This window comes from Ambystoma mexicanum, chromosome 11 (genome assembly GCF_040938575.1).
Source record: "Ambystoma mexicanum isolate Mex_15411 chromosome 11, UKY_AmexF1_1, whole genome shotgun sequence".
NCBI classification, from domain to species: domain Eukaryota; kingdom Metazoa; phylum Chordata; class Amphibia; order Caudata; family Ambystomatidae; genus Ambystoma; species Ambystoma mexicanum.
This window is the reverse complement of record NC_090934.1, coordinates 823,873,053-823,890,786: the sequence shown is the minus strand read 5'-3', so window position 1 is coordinate 823,890,786 and position 17,734 is coordinate 823,873,053. Positions and strand designations below refer to the sequence as shown.

The 17,734-nt window shown below is 48.8% G+C and overlaps 11 non-coding genes across 11 annotated transcripts; all 11 read left to right on the top strand.

Moving 5' to 3' along the window:
• Positions 1-1,546: 1,546 nt before the first annotated feature.
• TRNAN-GUU (transfer RNA asparagine (anticodon GUU)) lies at positions 1,547-1,620 on the top strand. Its single transcript has one exon. It is a non-coding gene; the product is annotated as a tRNA-Asn (tRNA).
• A 4,666-nt stretch (positions 1,621-6,286) lies between these two features.
• TRNAN-GUU (transfer RNA asparagine (anticodon GUU)) lies at positions 6,287-6,360 on the top strand. Its single transcript has one exon. It is a non-coding gene; the product is annotated as a tRNA-Asn (tRNA).
• A 313-nt stretch (positions 6,361-6,673) lies between these two features.
• On the top strand, positions 6,674-6,745 carry TRNAW-CCA (transfer RNA tryptophan (anticodon CCA)). The gene has a single exon. It is a non-coding gene; the product is annotated as a tRNA-Trp (tRNA).
• Positions 6,746-8,535: 1,790 nt separating this feature from the next.
• Positions 8,536-8,609, top strand: TRNAS-GCU (transfer RNA serine (anticodon GCU)). Its single transcript has one exon. It is a non-coding gene; the product is annotated as a tRNA-Ser (tRNA).
• A 313-nt stretch (positions 8,610-8,922) lies between these two features.
• TRNAW-CCA (transfer RNA tryptophan (anticodon CCA)) lies at positions 8,923-8,994 on the top strand. The gene has a single exon. It is a non-coding gene; the product is annotated as a tRNA-Trp (tRNA).
• Positions 8,995-10,784: 1,790 nt separating this feature from the next.
• Positions 10,785-10,858, top strand: TRNAN-GUU (transfer RNA asparagine (anticodon GUU)). Its single transcript has one exon. It is a non-coding gene; the product is annotated as a tRNA-Asn (tRNA).
• A 2,173-nt stretch (positions 10,859-13,031) lies between these two features.
• TRNAN-GUU (transfer RNA asparagine (anticodon GUU)) lies at positions 13,032-13,105 on the top strand. Its single transcript has one exon. It is a non-coding gene; the product is annotated as a tRNA-Asn (tRNA).
• A 313-nt stretch (positions 13,106-13,418) lies between these two features.
• On the top strand, positions 13,419-13,490 carry TRNAW-CCA (transfer RNA tryptophan (anticodon CCA)). The gene has a single exon. It is a non-coding gene; the product is annotated as a tRNA-Trp (tRNA).
• Positions 13,491-15,280: 1,790 nt separating this feature from the next.
• TRNAN-GUU (transfer RNA asparagine (anticodon GUU)) lies at positions 15,281-15,354 on the top strand. Its single transcript has one exon. It is a non-coding gene; the product is annotated as a tRNA-Asn (tRNA).
• Positions 15,355-15,667: 313 nt separating this feature from the next.
• TRNAW-CCA (transfer RNA tryptophan (anticodon CCA)) lies at positions 15,668-15,739 on the top strand. Its single transcript has one exon. It is a non-coding gene; the product is annotated as a tRNA-Trp (tRNA).
• Positions 15,740-17,529: 1,790 nt separating this feature from the next.
• Positions 17,530-17,603, top strand: TRNAN-GUU (transfer RNA asparagine (anticodon GUU)). The gene has a single exon. It is a non-coding gene; the product is annotated as a tRNA-Asn (tRNA).
• Positions 17,604-17,734: the final 131 nt, after the last annotated feature.

Genomic DNA, 17,734 nt, shown 5'->3' with positions numbered 1-17,734 from the left:
ACTGATGTGCTGTTTTGTGCACGCTACGTGGGCTTTGTAAAGCATACCTCTGCCATTTGCATGGCCTCCTAGCGCTGTCAATATTTTCGTGTAATCGCTGAATGCTGCACTGTCCTGGGAACTCTAGGTGTGACCAAACGATATATGCTGGGGCCCCGAAAGGGGGTCGGCAGTCTAGTGGCAATGCCCATCACTTTGCAGTTTGGGTTTGTGAGTTCAGGTACCGGTCTGGTGTCGGAAACCTGTAAGCGCCCTCCCAATCAACTGTCGGTCCTGGATTGTGAGGATTTCCCCTTATACTGGTCTCAGTAGACACATTTCCATTTTACTTTTTCACTCTCGCATTGCCTATTTCTCTCTCTCTCATAGTTACATTATAGACAAGAGAGACATTGTCAGCGAGAGGGCTTCACAGCACCTTCCCCCATTTCCCTAAGTGCATTGCAAGGGGCTCTGGGAGGCGTGCACATTTGTCTGAAACACAAAGATCCACTGGCAATAAAAAGCGTAGGTCCCTAGTTTGCATTTCTTAGAATTTGAGGTGACACTCAGAGTTGTCTCGGGCGTGACTGTACCTTTCATAGGAGATGTGCTAATCCCCAAACCCTCTTCCTTTGTCCCAGTAATCTGTCTTAGTGCCTCTAGCAAGTTGTTTTCTGAAACAAAGCTTACCTGAACATCCTGTAAAATTGGTAACTTTTCAGTAGCAGTACAATGCAGTATATAGCATTCCTGTTGCGCACAGCATCTAGATCCAAAAATTGCTTACTCTACCCCAGAAATTAGAATTCACCCAGTCAAACAGAGGGATCTATAAAGAGCATGGCAAGTAGTTAACATAAGCTACTTCCCCCAAGTTCTCTTGGTGCACTCTGCTGCCCTCTTTTAACAGAAGAATGCAACTGCAGGTCTTGCTTCTCAGCAAGGTACCTACATATAGAATCCTTGGTGCACTCTTGCTAAATCTGCTGGAATGTGTCTTCTATTGTGCCCAAGGTGGTTTTGTATTTGGGGACTCAGGGAAGCAAGGGAGCAGTCTAATGCACTGCAGTGCTAAGAGAGGCATGCCTTTTTCAGAAAAAAGTTCAGGTTTTCTGCCAATCAGAAGAAAATAGCAATGCAATCAGGCCAAAGGCAGAACACACATGCCAGTGAGTCTCTGTGGCACAATTGGTTAGCGCGTTCGGCTGTTAACCGAAAAGACGCTGCTGTTTTTGGCACAAAGACACAGAGTGTTCCACTCAGTAAACCTGAGTCATTTCTCCCGTGTTCTCTGGGTTCAGCCTACTGTCCCCTTTTAACACAAGTGCGCAACTGTGGTTTTCTCCTCATAGCAAGTTATGCCTACACAGAGGACATTTGGTGCACTGTTGATGGGCTCTGTCCTCTACTAAATCCCCTGTGTTTGTGGATTAGGGGAGGTAGGGAAGTGCTTGATACCCTGATTTGCTGTGGGAAATAGAGCTATTTTAGAAATATTTTCAGGTTGCCTGGGAAGCATAAGCAAACAGCACACCAATCAGGCCCCTGTGTAAGAACTGCATGAGTCTCTGTGGCGCAATCGGTTAGCGCGTTCGGCTGTTAACCGAAAGGTTGGTGGTTCAAGCCCACCCAGGGACGGTGCATTTTGGCTCAAAAATTCAGCGTGACCAACTATGGACTTCTGTTTACCTCTCGCAGGTCTCGTCTGCTGACGTCCAAAAAATCCAATAAACTGCAAGCAATTCTTCTGGCTTGCTTTAGTTTTTCAAAACTTGCCATTCAATTCATAAACATCAAGACTTCATGGGAAGGGTTTGGCTGCAGCGTGTACTGATGCACAGAAGGAAGCTATCCTAGCCAGTCTACTTAAAGAAGCAATGAGGCTCTGCAGGTTCATGCACGTCTCCTACCTTTATTCTGTCATCAGACACACCAGGTGGATTGCCACAAGGACCTCGTGGCGCAATGGTAGCGTCTGACTCCAGATCAGAAGGTTGTGTGTTCAAATCACGTCGGGGTCATACTTCCTTTTCCCACTCTGAAATACAAAATTGCTCTTCAGTATCTCGTTATTTCAACCTGACTGCATCTTTATGCTCTGGGCCTAGTTGTTCTGGCGTTTCGAATGTAAGCTTTGCAGCAGGGAAGTATCATATTGACAGACACCCATGAAGGACATGGTCAACCTTTAAAGCAGGCCAATCTCTATGTTTTACTGGATGCAGCAGAAGTATTTCCTCTTTACCATCTCTTCAAGTGGGCCTGACTGATGTGCTGTTTTGTGCACGCTACGTGGGCTTTGTAAAGCATACCTCTGCCATTTGCATGGCCTCCTAGCGCTGTCAATATTTTCGTGTAATCGCTGAATGCTGCACTGTCCTGGGAAATCTAGGTGTGACTAAAGGATATATGCTGGGGCCCCGAAAGGGGGTCGGCAGTCTAGTGGCAATGCCCATCACTTTGCAGTTTGGGTTTGTGAGTTCAGGTACCGGTCTGGTGTCGGAAAACTGTAAGCGCCCTCCCAATCAACTGTCGGTCCTGGATTGTGAGGATTTCCCCTTATACTGGTCTCAGTAGACACATTTCCATTTTACTTTTTCACTCTCGCATTGCCTATTTCTCTCTCTCTCATAGATACATTATAGACAAGAGAGACATTGTCAGCGAGAGGGTTGCACAGCACCTTCCCCCATTTCCCTAAGTGCATTGCATGGGGCTCTGGGAGGCGTGCACATTTGTCTGAAACACAAAGATCCACTGGCAATAAAAAGCGTAGGTCCTGTTGCATGGCACCCCCGCAAGGGGCCATGGTAGATTCCACAGTGTTGTTGTGTGGTCACATGGGCAACCATGTGACCAACCTAATAAAAGGTCCGAGCCGTTTCCGGCTCGGCAGTCGAGACCAGCAAGACTCCGTGGTGTGTGTGTTATTTGTGTCGGCGCCATGGCGGCGCCCCACCACGTGTGCTGGGCCCAAGGAAAGGGCCCAGCTCCAGGACGGTGCCCCTGCCGGGCAACGCCGTCCGGACGGTGCCCCTGCCGGGCAACACCGTCCCTGTGTGTTTCCCTGGCCCTGTGAGTCGGGCCAGGGTGGCGACCCCGGCCTGGGTGCCCCCAGAGCCGGGGCCGCGGTAAGCCGGTTGCCTGCCGGCCATGTGTGGCGCTCCAGTGTCCCGGAGCGGGTGGGATGAACCCCCACCCTTCATCCCGCGGCGTGATCGCCGCACTGCAGCGTGTGGTGTCGGGCGCTACCCGACCCGAGTGTGGGGCTGCCCGGTGGACCGGAGCAGCCCCCAACAATGGCGACGAAGGAACGGGCCCCGTGTGCCCGGAGGACATCATGGTGTGGCGGGCCCTTCTATACCTGGGCCCGCCGAGAAGAAGTGCCGTGGCAGACCCACCTCCAAACTGGGCCTGCGAAGTGCGCATGGGGGCGAGCTGCCTGCCCGTCCCCTGAGGGAGATGGAGGAGGTCCGCGGCATCGGCCGCGTGGGTGGCTGCGCCCCTCCCCGCCTTGGATGCGGACTCTGCTGCGTCAAGGGGGGGAGAGTGAGATGGGCGGCATCGGCCGCGGGGGGAAGGCAATCGGCCCCCACCACCATCAGGAGGGCAGAAGCCGTACCCCCCTTTCCCGTGGGGACTGGAATGCCTGCGGCATCGGCCGCGAGGAGGAGCCGAGCTGCCCCTCCCCCACCTACTGGCTGCGGCGAGGGGCGATGCAGGAAAATCAACGGTGCGGGCCCAGCTCCAACTGGGCCCGCAAGGCAAGAAGGAGCCATTTCCCCACCCGGAGGAGGGAAACGAGGGGCCGCGGAACTGCTGAGGCGGCCCCGACAGAGGAGCGGCATCGGCCGTGGCACGGAGTTGGGGTAGGGCCGCCCAACAGCTGACGCGGCCCCCAACGGAAGGCGGGCCCATCATCAGCTGGGCCCGGAAAAAAAAAAAATGGAAAAAAAAAGGGATGGTGCAGGCCCGAATCGAACGGGCCTGCAAAGGAAACAAAGGAGGCGGGCCCAGCACCAGCTAGGCTCGCAAAGACAATGGAGTGCATGCCCCGAGGAGTGGGCAGAGAGAGAGAGAGTGAGCTGCCTGCCCCCCCCCCCAACGGTGCATGGCCCAGGCTCAACCCGGGCCTAGTGGAGGGGAAGTAAGCATCTCCACACGCAGGGGCTGCAGCTCTCCGGAGGGCTTGTGCGTCCTGGCACCAGACCACCAGCGTCGCTCTGCTAGCTGACCCGGGCGGGAAGGAAGAGCCTGTCGTTTGAATGGCCTAACACAATACCAGTAACCCCTCTGGGATGGGGGAATTGTGAGGAGGGGTTTGTCCTCCGTCAACAGTGCCTTGTCGCGGGCTGGCCCCCCATACAAGTGGACATAGCCGATGTGGCCCCTGGGCCTCCCCAGGTGCGGCTTTGCCGGTCTTTGTGACTTTGCTGTGACTGTTCCATACGAGTGCTGGTGAGGACGCGAGCGGGTTTCCGGTGACTCCACGAGTGCGGAAGATGGACATCATGAGTAACATTCCCCGGAAGACTGTGAGCCGGCAGACACGGACTTGCTTAAAATGGCCCGGTTAGTGGGTAATGTTATGTGGTGCCAGCAGCCCCCAGTGGTGCCGTTTAGTGACATGAGAGCCACTCACCCAGGTTAATAAAGGGTGTGCAAAGTAGTAGAGTGGCTCAAATAGTAGTAGTTGTGGCTAGGTGGGGATTTTGGGGTTTTTGTTTTGTTGTTATGGAAAAGGAGGAGTGTTGCATGGCACCCCCGCAAGGGGCCATGGTAGATTCCACAGTGTTGTTGTGTGGTCACATGGGCAACCATGTGACCAACCTAATAAAAGGTCCGAGCCGTTTCCGGCTCGGCAGTCGAGACCAGCAAGACTCCGTGGTGTGTGTGTTATTTGTGTCGGCGCCATGGCGGCGCCCCACCACGTGTGCTGGGCCCAAGGAAAGGGCCCAGCTCCAGGACGGTGCCCCTGCCGGGCAACGCCGTCCGGACGGTGCCCCTGCCGGGCAACACCGTCCCTGTGTGTTTCCCTGGCCCTGTGAGTCGGGCCAGGGTGGCGACCCCGGCCTGGGTGCCCCCAGAGCCGGGGCCGCGGTAAGCCGGTTGCCTGCCGGCCATGTGTGGCGCTCCGGTGTCCCGGAGCGGGTGGGATGAACCCCCACCCTTCATCCCGCGGCGTGATCGCCGCACTGCAGCGTGTGGTGTCGGGCGCTACCCGACCCGAGTGTGGGGCTGCCCGGTGGACCGGAGCAGCCCCCAACAGGTCCCTAGTTTGCATTTCTTAAAATTTGAAGTGACACTCAGAGTTGTCTCGGGCGTGACTGTACCTTTCATACGAGATGTGCTAATCCCCAAACCCTCTTCCTTTGTCCCAGTAATCTGTCCTAGGGCCTCTAGCAAGTTGTTTTCTGAAACAAAGCTTACCTGAACATCCTGTAAAATTGGTAACTTTTCAGTAGCAGTACAGTGCAGTATATAGCATTCCTGTTGCGCACAGTATCTAGATCCAAAAATTGCTTACTCTACCCCAGAAATTAGAATTCACCCAGTCAAACAGAGGGATCTATAAAGATCATGGCAAGTAGTTAACATAAGCTACTTCCCCCAAGTTCTCTTGGTGCACTCTGCTGCCCTCTTTTAACAGAAGAATGCAACTGCAGGTCTTGCTTCTCAGCAAGGTACCTACATATAGAAACCTTGGTGCACTCTTGCTAAATCTGCTGGAATGTGTCTTCTATTGTGCCCAAGGTGGTTGTGTATTTGGGGACTCAGGGAAGCAAGGGAGCAGTCTAATGCACTGCAGTGCTAAGAGAGGCATGCCTTTTTCAGAAAAAAGTTCAGGTTTTCTGCCAATCAGAAAAAAATAGCAATGCAATCAGGCCAAAGGCAGAACACACATGCCAGTGAGTCTCTGTGGCACAATTGGTTAGCGCGTTCGGCTGTTAACCGAAAAGACGCTGCTGTTTTTGGCACAAAGACACAGAGTGTTCCACTCAGTAAACCTGAGTCATTTCTCCCGTGTTCTCTGGGTTCAGCCTACTGTCCCCTTTTAACACAAGTGCGCAACTGTGGCTTTCTCCTCATAGCAAGTTATGCCTACACAGAGGACATTTGGTGCACTGTTGATGGGCTCTGTCCTCTACTAAATCCCCTGTGTTTGTGGATTAGGGGAGGTAGGGAAGTGCTTGATACCCTGATTTGCTGTGGGAAATAGAGCTATTTTAGAAATATTTTCAGGTTGCCTGGGAAGCATAAGCAAACAGCACACCAATCAGGCCCCAGTGTAAGCACTGCATGAGTCTCTGTGGCGCAATCGGTTAGCGCGTTCGGCTGTTAACCGAAAGGTTGGTGGTTCAAGCCCACCCAGGGACGGTGCATTTTGGCTCAAAAATTCAGCATGACCAACTATGAACTTCTGTTTACCTCTCGCAGGTCTCGTCTGCTGACGTCCAAAAAATCCAATAAACTGTAAGCAATTCTTCTCGCTTGCTTTAGTTTTTCAAAACTTGCCATTCAATTCATAAACATCAAGACTTCATGGGAAGGGTTTGGCTGCAGCGTGTACTGATGCACAGAAGGAAGCTATCCTAGCCAGTCTACTTAAAGAAGCAATGAGGCTCTGCAGGTGCATGTACGTCTCCTACCTTTATTCTGTCATCAGACACACCAGGTGAACTGCCGCAAGGACCTCGTGGCGCAATGGTAGCGCGTCTGACTCCAGATCAGAAGGTTTCGTGTTCAAATCACGTCGGGGGCATATTTGCTTTTCCCACTCTGAAATATAAAATTGCTCTTCAGTAATTCGTTATTTCAACCTGACTGCATCTTTGTGCTCTGGGCCTAGTTGTTCTGGCGTTTCGAATGTAAGCTTTGCAGCAGGGAAGTATCATATTGACAGACACCCATGAAGGACATGGTCAACCTTTAAAGCAGGCCAATCTCTATGTTTTACTGGATGCAGCAGAAGTATTTCCTCTTTACCATCTCTTCAAGTGGGCCTGACTGATGTGCTGTTTTGTGCACGCTACGTGGGCTTTGTAAAGCATACCTCTGCCATTTGCATGGCCTCCTAGCGCTGTCAATATTTTCGTGTAATCGCTGAATGCTGCACTGTCCTGGGAAATCTAGGTGTGACTAAAGGATATATGCTGGGGCCCCGAAAGGGGGTCGGCAGTCTAGTGGCAATGCCCATCACTTTGCAGTTTGGGTTTGTGAGTTCAGGTACCGGTCTGGTGTCGGAAAACTGTAAGCGCCCTCCCAATCAACTGTCGGTCCTGGATTGTGAGGATTTCCCCTTATACTGGTCTCAGTAGACACATTTCCATTTTACTTTTTCACTCTCGCATTGCCTATTTCTCTCTCTCTCATAGATACATTATAGACAAGAGAGACATTGTCAGCGAGAGGGTTGCACAGCACCTTCCCTCATTTCCCTAAGTGCATTGCATGGGGCTCTGGGAGGCGTGCACATTTGTCTGAAACACAAAGATCCACTGGCAATAAAAAGCGTAGGTCCCTAGTTTGCATTTCTTAAAATTTGAAGTGACACTCAGAGTTGTCTCGGGCGTGACTGTACCTTTCATAGGAGATGTGCTAATCCCCAAACCCTCTTCCTTTGTCCCAGTAATCTGTCTTAGTGCCTCTAGCAAGTTGTTTTCTGAAACAAAGCTTACCTGAACATCCTGTAAAATTGGTAACTATTCAGTAGCAGTACAGTGCAGTATATAGCATTCCTGTTGCGCACAGCATCTAGATCCAAAAATTGCTTACTCTACCCCAGAAATTAGAATTCACCCAGTCAAACAGAGGGATCTATAAAGAGCATGGCAAGTAGTTAACATAAGCTACTTCCCCCAAGTTCTCTTGGTGCACTCTGCTGCCCTCTTTTAACAGAAGAATGCAACTGCAGGTCTTGCTTCTCAGCAAGGTACCTACATATAGAATCCTTGGTGCACTCTTGCTAAATCTGCTGGAATGTGTCTTCTATTGTGCCCAAGGTGGTTGTGTATTTGGGGACTCAGGGAAGCAAGGGAGCAGTCTACTGCACTGCAGTGCTAAGAGAGGCATGCCTTTTTCAGAAAAAAGTTCAGGTTTTCTGCCAATCAGAAAAAAATAGCAATGCAATCAGGCCAAAGGCAGAACACACATGCCAGTGAGTCTCTGTGGCGCAATTGGTTAGCGCGTTCGGCTGTTAACCGAAAAGACGCTGCTGTTTTTGGCACAAAGACACAGAGTGTTCCACTCAGTAAACCTGAGTCATTTCTCCCGTGTTCTCTGGGTTCAGCCTACTGTCCCCTTTTAACACAAGTGCGCAACTGTGGCTTTCTCCTCATAGCAAGTTATGCCTACACAGAGGACATTTGGTGCACTGTTGATGGGCTCTGTCCTCTACTAAATCCCCTGTGTTTGTGGATTAGGGGAGGTAGGGAAGTGCTTGATACCCTGATTTGCTGTGGGAAATAGAGCTATTTTAGAAATATTTTCAGGTTGCCTGGGAAGCATAAGCAAACAGCCCACCAATCAGGCCCCTGTGTAAGAACTGCATGAGTCTCTGTGGCGCAATCGGTTAGCGCGTTCGGCTGCTAACCGAAAGGTTGGTGGTTCAAGCCCACCCAGGGACGGTGCATTTTGGCTCAAAAATTCAGCATGACCAACTATGAACTTCTGTTTACCTCTCGCAGGTCTCGTCTGCTGACGTCCAAAAAATCCAATAAACTGTAAGCAATTCTTCTCGCTTGCTTTAGTTTTTCAAAACTTGCCATTCAATTCATAAACATCAAGACTTCATGGGAAGGGTTTGGCTGCAGCGTGTAGTGATGCACAGAAGGAAGCTATCCTAGCCAGTCTACTTAAAGAAGCAATGAGGCTCTGCAGGTCCATGCACGTCTCCTACCTTTATTCTGTCATCAGACATACCAGGTGGATTTCCACAAGGACCTCGTGGCGCAATGGTAGCGCGTCTGACTCCAGATCAGAAGGTTGCGTGTTCAAATCACGTCGGGGGCATATTTGCTTTTCCCACTCTGAAATACAAAATTGCTCTTCAGTAATTCGTTATTTCAACCTGACTGCATCTTTGTGCTCTGGGCCTAGTTGTTCTGGCGTTTCGAATGTAAGCTTTGCAGCAGGGAAGTATCATATTTGCAGACACCCATGAAGGACATGGTCAAGCTTTAAAGCAGGCCAATCTCTATGTTTTACTGGATGCAGCAGAAGTATTTCCTCTTTACCATCTCTTCAAGTGGGCCTGACTGATGTGCTGTTTTGTGCACGCTACGTGGGCTTTGTAAAGCATACCTCTGCCATTTGCATGGCCTCCTAGCGCTGTCAATATTTTCGTGTAATCCCTGAATGCTGCACTGTCCTGGGAACTCTAGGTGTGACCAAACGATATATGCTGGGGCCCCGAAAGGGGGTCGGCAGTCTAGTGGCAATGCCCATCACTTTGCAGTTTGGGTTTGTGAGTTCAGGTACCGGTCTGGTGTCAGAAAACTGTAAGCGCCCTCCCAATCAACTGTCAGTCCTGGATTGTGAGGATTTCCCCTTATACTGGTCTCAGTAGACACATTTCCATTTTACTTTTTCACTCTCGCATTGCCTATTTCTCTCTCTCTCATAGATACATTATAGACAAGAGAGACATTGTCAGCGAGAGGGTTGCACAGCACCTTCCCCCCTTTCCCTAAGTGCATTGCAAGGGGCTCTGGGAGGCGTGCACATTTGTCTGAAACACAAAGATCCACTGGCAATAAAAAGCGTAGGTCCCTAGTTTGCATTTCTTAGAATTTGAGGTGACACTCAGAGTTGTCTCGGGCGTGACTGTACCTTTCATAGGAGATGTGCTAATCCCCAAACCCTCTTCCTTTGTCCCAGTAATCTGTCTTAGTGCCTCTAGCAAGTTGTTTTCTGAAACAAAGCTTACCTGAACATCCTGTAAAATTGGTAACTTTTCAGTAGCAGTACAGTGCAGTATATAGCATTCCTGTTGCGCACAGCATCTAGATCCAAAAATTGCTTACTCTACCCCAGAAATTAGAATTCACCCAGTCAAACAGAGGGATCTATAAAGAGCATGGCAAGTAGTTAACATAAGCTACTTCCCCCAAGTTCTCTTGGTGCACTCTGCTGCCCTCTTTTAACAGAAGAATGCAACTGCAGGTCTTGCTTCTCAGCAAGGTACCTACATATAGAATCCTTGGTCCACTCTTGCTAAATCTGCTGGAATGTGTCTTCTATTGTGCCCAAGGTGGTTTTGTATTTGGGGACTCAGGGAAGCAAGGGAGCAGTCTAATGCACTGCAGTGCTAAGAGAGGCATGCCTTTTTCAGAAAAAAGTTCAGGTTTTCTGCCAATCAGAAAAAAATAGCAATGCAATCAGGCCAAAGGCAGAACACACATGCCAGTGAGTCTCTGTGGCACAATTGGTTAGCGCGTTCGGCTGTTAACCGAAAAGACGCTGCTGTTTTTGGCACAAAGACACAGAGTGTTCCACTCAGTAAACCTGAGTCATTTCTCCCGTGTTCTCTGGGTTCAGCCTACTGTCCCCTTTTAACACAAGTGCGCAACTGTGGTTTTCTCCTCATAGCAAGTTATGCCTACACAGAGGACATTTGGTGCACTGTTGATGGGCTCTTTCCTCTACTAAATCCCCTGTGTTTGTGGATTAGGGGAGGTAGGGAAGTGCTTGATACCCTGATTTGCTGTGGGAAATAGAGCTATTTTAGAAATATTTTCAGGTTGCCTGGGAAGCATAAGCAAACAGCACACCAATCAGGTCCCTGTGTAAGAACTGCATGAGTCTCTGTGGCGCAATCGGTTAGCGCGTTCGGCTGTTAACCGAAAGGTTGGTGGTTCAAGCCCACCCAGGGACGGTGCATTTTGGCTCAAAAATTCAGCGTGACCAACTATGGACTTCTGTTTACCTCTCGCAGGTCTCGTCTGCTGACGTCCAAAAAATCCAATAAACTGCAAGCAATTCTTCTCGCTTGCTTTAGTTTTTCAAAACTTGCCATTCAATTCATAAACATCAAGACTTCATGGGAAGGGTTTGGCTGCAGCGTGTACTGATGCACAGAAGGAAGCTATCCTAGCCAGTCTACTTAAAGAAGCAATGAGGCTCTGCAGGTTCATGCACGTCTCCTACCTTTATTCTGTCATCAGACACACCAGGTGGATTGCCACAAGGACCTCGTGGCGCAATGGTAGCGTCTGACTCCAGATCAGAAGGTTGTGTGTTCAAATCACGTCGGGGTCATACTTCCTTTTCCCACTCTGAAATACAAAATTGCTCTTCAGTATCTCGTTATTTCAACCTGACTGCATCTTTATGCTCTGGGCCTAGTTGTTCTGGCGTTTCGAATGTAAGCTTTGCAGCAGGGAAGTATCATATTGACAGACACCCATGAAGGACATGGTCAACCTTTAAAGCAGGCCAATCTCTATGTTTTACTGGATGCAGCAGAAGTATTTCCTCTTTACCATCTCTTCAAGTGGGCCTGACTGATGTGCTGTTTTGTGCACGCTACGTGGGCTTTGTAAAGCATACCTCTGCCATTTGCATGGCCTCCTAGCGCTGTCAATATTTTCGTGTAATCGCTGAATGCTGCACTGTCCTGGGAAATCTAGGTGTGACTAAAGGATATATGCTGGGGCCCCGAAAGGGGGTCGGCAGTCTAGTGGCAATGCCCATCACTTTGCAGTTTGGGTTTGTGAGTTCAGGTACCGGTCTGGTGTCGGAAAACTGTAAGCGCCCTCCCAATCAACTGTCGGTCCTGGATTGTGAGGATTTCCCCTTATACTGGTCTCAGTAGACACATTTCCATTTTACTTTTTCACTCTCGCATTGCCTATTTCTCTCTCTCTCATAGATACATTATAGACAAGAGAGACATTGTCAGCGAGAGGGTTGCACAGCACCTTCCCCCATTTCCCTAAGTGCATTGCATGGGGCTCTGGGAGGCGTGCACATTTGTCTGAAACACAAAGATCCACTGGCAATAAAAAGCGTAGGTCCCTAGTTTGCATTTCTTAAAATTTGAAGTGACACTCAGAGTTGTCTCGGGCGTGACTGTACCTTTCATAGGAGATGTGCTAATCCCCAAACCCTCTTCCTTTGTCCCAGTAATCTGTCTTAGTGCCTCTAGCAAGTTGTTTTCTGAAACAAAGCTTACCTCAACATCCTGTAAAATTGGTAACTATTCAGTAGCAGTACAGTGCAGTATATAGCATTCCTGTTGCGCACAGCATCTAGATCCAAAAATTGCTTACTCTACCCCAGAAATTAGAATTCACCCAGTCAAACAGAGGGATCTATAAAGAGCATGGCAAGTAGTTAACATAAGCTACTTCCCCCAAGTTCTCTTGGTGCACTCTGCTGCCCTCTTTTAACAGAAGAATGCAACTGCAGGTCTTGCTTCTCAGCAAGGTACCTACATATAGAATCCTTGGTGCACTCTTGCTAAATCTGCTGGAATGTGTCTTCTATTGTGCCCAAGGTGGTTGTGTATTTGGGGACTCAGGGAAGCAAGGGAGCAGTCTACTGCACTGCAGTGCTAAGAGAGGCATGCCTTTTTCAGAAAAAAGTTCAGGTTTTCTGCCAATCAGAAAAAAATAGCAATGCAATCAGGCCAAAGGCAGAACACACATGCCAGTGAGTCTCTGTGGCGCAATTGGTTAGCGCGTTCGGCTGTTAACCGAAAAGACGCTGCTGTTTTTGGCACAAAGACACAGAGTGTTCCACTCAGTAAACCTGAGTCATTTCTCCCGTGTTCTCTGGGTTCAGCCTACTGTCCCCTTTTAACACAAGTGCGCAACTGTGGCTTTCTCCTCATAGCAAGTTATGCCTACACAGAGGACATTTGGTGCACTGTTGATGGGCTCTGTCCTCTACTAAATCCCCTGTGTTTGTGGATTAGGGGAGGTAGGGAAGTGCTTGATACCCTGATTTGCTGTGGGAAATAGAGCTATTTTAGAAATATTTTCAGGTTGCCTGGGAAGCATAAGCAAACAGCACACCAATCAGGCCCCTGTGTAAGAACTGCATGAGTCTCTGTGGCGCAATCGGTTAGCGCGTTCGGCTGTTAACCGAAAGGTTGGTGGTTCAAGCCCACCCAGGGACGGTGCATTTTGGCTCAAAAATTCAGCATGACCAACTATGAACTTCTGTCTACCTCTCGCAGGTCTCGTCTGCTGACGTCCAAAAAATCCAATAAACTGTAAGCAATTCTTCTCGCTTGCTTTAGTTTTTCAAAACTTGCCATTCAATTCATAAACATCAAGACTTCATGGGAAGGGTTTGGCTGCAGCGTGTACTGATGCACAGAAGGAAGCTATCCTAGCCAGTCTACTTAAAGAAGCAATGAGGCTCTGCAGGTCCATGCACGTCTCCTACCTTTATTCTGTCATCAGACATACCAGGTGGATTTCCACAAGGACCTCGTGGCGCAATGGTAGCGCGTCTGACTCCAGATCAGAAGGTTGCGTGTTCAAATCACGTCGGGGGCATATTTGCTTTTCCCACTCTGAAATACAAAATTGCTCTTCAGTAATTCGTTATTTCAACCTGACTGCATCTTTGTGCTCTGGGCCTAGTTGTTCTGGCGTTTCGAATGTAAGCTTTGCAGCAGGGAAGTATCATATTGACAGACACCCATGAAGGACATGGTCAACCTGTAAAGCAGGCCAATCTCTATGTTTTACTGGATGCAGCAGAAGTATTTCCTCTTTACCATCTCTTCAAGTGGGCCTGACTGATGTGCTGTTTTGTGCACGCTACGTGGGCTTTGTAAAGCATACCTCTGCCATTTGCATGGCCTCCTAGCGCTGTCAATATTTTCGTGTAATCGCTGAATGTTGCACTGTCCTGGGAACTCTAGGTGTGACCAAACGATATATGCTGGGGCCCCGAAAGGGGGTCGGCAGTCTAGTGGCAATGCCCATCACTTTGCAGTTTGGGTTTGTGAGTTCAGGTACCGGTCTGGTGTCAGAAAACTGTAAGCGCCCTCCCAATCAACTGTCAGTCCTGGATTGTGAGGATTTCCCCTTATACTGGTCTCAGTAGACACATTTCCATTTTACTTTTTCACTCTCGCATTGCCTATTTCTCTCTCTCTCATAGATACATTATAGACAAGAGAGACATTGTCAGCGAGAGGGTTGCACAGCACCTTCCCCCATTTCGCTAAGTGCATTGCATGGGGCTCTGGGAGGCGTGCACATTTGTCTGAAACACAAAAATCCACTGGCAATAAAAGGCGTAGGACCCCAGTTCGCATTTCTTAGAATTTGAGGAGGCACTTAGAGTTGTCTCGGGCGTGACTGTACCTTTCATAGGAGATGTGCTAATCCCCAAACCCTCTTCCTTTGTCCCAGTAATCTGTCCTAGGGCCTCTAGCAAGTTGTTTTCTGAAACAAAGCTTACCTGAACATCCTGTAAAATTGGTAAATTTTCAGTAGCAGTACAGTGCAGTATATAGCATTCCTGTTGCGCACAGCATCTAGATCCAAAAATTGCTTACTCTACCCCAGAAATTAGAATTCACCCAGTCAAACAGAGGGATCTATAAAGATCATGGCAAGTAGTTAACATAAGCTACTTCCCCCAAGTTCTCTTGGTGCACTCTGCTGCCCTCTTTTAACAGAAGAATGCAACTGCAGGTCTTGCTTCTCAGCAAGGTACCTACATATAGAAACCTTGGTGCACTCTTGCTAAATCTGCTGGAATGTGTCTTCTATTGTGCCCAAGGTGGTTGTGTATTTGGGGACTCAGGGAAGCAAGGGAGCAGTCTAATGCACTGCAGTGCTAAGAGAGGCATGCCTTTTTCAGAAAAAAGTTCAGGTTTTCTGCCAATCAGAAAAAAATAGCAATGCAATCAGGCCAAAGGCAGAACACACATGCCAGTGAGTCTCTGTGGCACAATTGGTTAGCGCGTTCGGCTGTTAACCGAAAAGACGCTGCTGTTTTTGGCACAAAGACACAGAGTGTTCCACTCAGTAAACCTGAGTCATTTCTCCCGTGTTCTCTGGGTTCAGCCTACTGTCCCCTTTTAACACAAGTGCGCAACTGTGGCTTTCTCCTCATAGCAAGTTATGCCTACACAGAGGACATTTGGTGCACTGTTGATGGGCTCTGTCCTCTACTAAATCCCCTGTGTTTGTGGATTAGGGGAGGTAGGGAAGTGCTTGATACCCTGATTTGCTGTGGGAAATAGAGCTATTTTAGAAATATTTTCAGGTTGCCTGGGAAGCATAAGCAAACAGCACACCAATCAGGCCCCAGTGTAAGCACTGCATGAGTCTCTGTGGCGCAATCGGTTAGCGCGTTCGGCTGTTAACCGAAAGGTTGGTGGTTCAAGCCAACCCAGGGACGATGCATTTTGGCTCAAAAATTCAGCATGACCAACTATGAACTTCTGTTTACCTCTCGCAGGTCTCGTCTGCTGACGTCCAAAAAATCCAATAAACTGTAAGCAATTCTTCTCGCTTGCTTTAGTTTTTCAAAACTTGCCATTCAATTCATAAATATCAAGACTTCATGGGAAGGGTTTGGCTGCAGCGTGTACTGATGCACAGAAGGAAGCTATCCTAGCCAGTCTACCTAAAGAAGCAATGAGGCTCTGCAGGTGCATGTACGTCTCCTACCTTTATTCTTTCATCAGACACACCAGGTGGATTGCCACAAGGACCTCGTGGCGCAATGGTAGCGCGTCTGACTCCAGATTAAAAGGTTGTGTGTTCAAATCACGTCGGGGTCATACTTCCTTTTCCCACTCTGAAATACAAAATTGCTCTTCAGTATCTCGTTATTTCAACCTGACTGCATCTTTGTGCTCTGGGCCTAGTTGTTCTGGCGTTTCGAATGTAAGCTTTGCAGCAGGGAAGTATCATATTGACAGACACCCATGAAGGACATGGTCAACCTTTAAAGCAGGCCAATCTCTATGTTTTACTGGATGCAGCAGAAGTATTTCCTCTTTACCATCTCTTCAAGTGGGCCTGACTGATGTGCTGTTTTGTGCACGCTACGTGGGCTTTGTAAAGCATACCTCTGCCATTTGCATGGCCTCCTAGCGCTGTCAATATTTTCGTGTAATCGCTGAATGCTGCACTGTCCTGGGAACTCTAGGTGTGACTAAAGGATATATGTTGGGGCCCCGAAAGGGGGTCGGCAGTCTAGTGGCAATGGGCATCACTTTGCAGTTTGGGTTTGTGAGTTCAGGTACCGGTCTGGTGTCGGAAACCTGTAAGCGCCCTCCCAATCAACTGTCGGTCCTGGATTGTGAGGATTTCCCCTTATACTGGTCTCAGTAGACACATTTCCATTTTACTTTTTCACTCTCGCATTGCCTATTTCTCTCTCTCTCATAGTTACATTATAGACAAGAGAGACATTGTCAGCGAGAGGGCTTCACAGCACCTTCCCCCCTTTCCCTAAGTGCATTGCAAGGGGCTCTGGGAGGCGTGCACATTTATCTGAAACACAAAGATCCACTGGCAATAAAAAGCGTAGGTCCCTAGTTTGCATTTCTTAGAATTTGAGGTGACACTCAGAGTTGTCTCGGGCGTGACTGTACCTTTCATAGGAGATGTGCTAATCCCCAAACCCTCTTCCTTTGTCCCAGTAATCTGTCTTAGTGCCTCTAGCAAGTTGTTTTCTGAAACAAAGCTTACCTGAACATCCTGTAAAATTGGTAACTTTTCAGTAGCAGTACAGTGCAGTATATAGCATTCCTGTTGCGCACAGCATCTAGATCCAAAAATTGCTTACTCTACCCCAGAAATTAGAATTCACCCAGTCAAACAGAGGGATCTATAAAGAGCATGGCAAGTAGTTAACATAAGCTACTTCCCCCAAGTTCTCTTGGTGCACTCTGCTGCCCTCTTTTAACAGAAGAATGCAACTGCAGGTCTTGCTTCTCAGCAAGGTACCTACATATAGAATCCTTGGTGCACTCTTGCTAAATCTGCTGGAATGTGTCTTCTATTGTGCCCAAGGTGGTTTTGTATTTGGGGACTCAGGGAAGCAAGGGAGCAGTCTAATGCACTGCAGTGCTAAGAGAGGCATGCCTTTTTCAGAAAAAAGTTCAGGTTTTCTGCCAATCATAAAAAAATAGCAATGCAATCAGGCCAAAGGCAGAACACACATGCCAGTGAGTCTCTGTGGCACAATTGGTTAGCACGTTCGGCTGTTAACCGAAAAGACGCTGCTGTTTTTGGCACAAAGACACAGAGTGTTCCACTCAGTAAACCTGAGTCATTTCTCCCGTGTTCTCTGGGTTCAGCCTACTGTCCCCTTTTAACACAAGTGCGCAACTGTGGTTTTCTCCTCATAGCAAGTTATACCTACACAGAGGACATTTGGTGCACTGTTGATGGGCTCTGTCCTCTACTAAATCCCCTGTGTTTGTGGATTAGGGGAGGTAGGGAAGTGCTTGATACCCTGATATGCTGTGGGAAATAGAGCTATTTTAGAAATATTTTCAGGTTGCCTGGGAAGCATAAGCAAACAGCACACCAATCATGCCCCTGTGTAAGAACTGCATGAGTCTCTGTGGCGCAATCGGTTAGCGCGTTCGGCTGTTAACCGAAAGGTTGGTGGTTCAAGCCCACCCAGGGACGGTGCATTTTGGCTCAAAAATTCAGCGTGACCAACTATGGACTTCTGTTTACCTCTCGCAGGTCTCGTCTGCTAACGTCCAAAAAATCCAATAAACTGCAAGCAATTCTTCTCGCTTGCATTAGTTTTGCAA